Below are 1,781 nucleotides of genomic sequence, written 5' to 3'. Positions count from 1 at the left end.
TAGTATAATGACCAAAAGACTCTCCCTAGCCTGCAAGGTCTTCCAAGCACTGCCTGCTTTCTGGGCTCATCTCTTGTCCCTCGCACTGTAAACTCTGCCTCCTGGACTCCTCACAGTTGAAGGAATTTGCCAGCCTCCCTCTTACTTGGCTTTTAAACATGATAGTCCTGTCTGAAATTCTCTTCCCTGTCTTTTAGCTAGATAATCCTCATTTGCCCATCATGACAGTTTAACTATCACTTCTTCCAGACTTTTTAAGAATCCATGGTATTTACACAGCATTTTGAAATTTCCTTCTAACTTTGACACTAGATTGTAAATTCCTTTAGGACAGGGATTGTGTTTTAGACATTGGTGCTCAACTCTACTACTATATAATTCATAATACATTACACATTTTCCCCTCTCCAGAGTATCTATTCCTCTATGGAAATGTTGAATAATGTCTGTCTTTCCAGCCAGAGAAACTTCTATGAGAGTTTGGCCCATTCACACCACATAGCAAGTGTGAGGGCACAAAGTAGGCATTCAATAAACTTTTACTCAACTGTATTTGCAAAACCTAGTACCTGGCCTAGCGGGTACTCGGAATTCATTAAATCTAAGGCACTATTGATGGTGAAATGTATCACTATTTTATATACCAGTAAGAAACAGGAAAAAATCCTCAAAAACAAAATTGAGGCATAATGCTTATTGAAACCATGACATTATACTTTCTTATTATGCAGACATTTTTTTTGTAGCTGTTTCCTGCATGGTTTTGTCTCCTCAGTCATTGTCCACAGGACTCTGAGAAGCTGTAGGAATATGCAGGTGCAGACTCAGGGCCCGGCTTTCTCTCCAGCGTTGTGGAGAGGGACTGTACATCATGGGGCAGAGCCCTATGCTCCCCTTCGCCACCTGGACAGAACCCCGGGGAGAGTGACCTCCCGGGGGTATCCACGTTGGGTATGCAGACATTTTTCTATTTATTATAAGAGAATTACTTAGTCAAATATTTATTGTATCTCTCTTACACATACATAAAAAGGAAAATATAAGCAAACAAAGCTAGTCCAATTTCTTAAACTTCTTCATAGTCAGAGTCCAACACTACTGAATTATCTTTCAAATTCAGAGTGATCACTGCCCATGACTTTTCCCAGAGTATCAGCTGTTGCATTCGGGTTTGGGATGCACCATTTCTTAAAAGAATGCTACATATTATCTCAAGGGTTTTCTTCCAAGCCATTGATACCCACTGTTTTGCAAGTTTTGGTGCTAGTACCTGTTGATCTTCCCAAATGTTGGATTTCAAAAGACCACAGTTCATGTGCCCTCGTCAAAGGCTCCTTATAAAGTCGACTGACAGAAACACGAAGGTGCTCAGCTGTGTGCCTGTGCCACCAGGAACAGTAGCCAGGCGCTGCATCACAATGGCTCTGGCTCACAGTAATGTAAGCCACCATCAAAGTTAAAACTTACCTCAATTTTAGAGTTGATAAAATATGAATAAATATTTGGCTTAAAATTGATGCAAATATAATAGAATGTGCTTCTAAGTATTGTTGAATGAGTGAGATTGACAGAGAAGAAGCATATAGAAAAATAGGCCTAAGAAGTTAGTCCGCAAGGTAGAAATAATTTCATATTCAAATTCTACTCTTTGAAAATAGACTGTGTGCCAACCTGATGCTCGATTTATTGGTACCACATTAGCTTATTTAGCAGTATATCAGGACATAATGTCCAAGTGTTCTAGTCAGGTTCCAAGTGAAACATAGGTCTACTTTACCTAT

The 1,781-nt window shown here is 39.7% G+C and overlaps 1 non-coding gene across 1 annotated transcript; it reads right to left on the bottom strand.

The window, feature by feature from the left end:
- Nucleotides 1–744: 744 nt before the first annotated feature.
- Nucleotides 745–951, bottom strand: LOC136307172 (small nucleolar RNA SNORA73 family). The gene has a single exon (XR_010725845.1). It is a non-coding gene; the product is annotated as a small nucleolar RNA SNORA73 family (small nucleolar RNA).
- Between the last annotated feature and the right edge of the window lie 830 nt (nucleotides 952–1,781).

This window comes from Saccopteryx bilineata, chromosome 5 (genome assembly GCF_036850765.1).
Source record: "Saccopteryx bilineata isolate mSacBil1 chromosome 5, mSacBil1_pri_phased_curated, whole genome shotgun sequence".
NCBI classification, from domain to species: domain Eukaryota; kingdom Metazoa; phylum Chordata; class Mammalia; order Chiroptera; family Emballonuridae; genus Saccopteryx; species Saccopteryx bilineata.
Note: the sequence above shows the minus strand (reverse complement) of the source record. Positions and strands in the feature narration are given on the sequence as shown.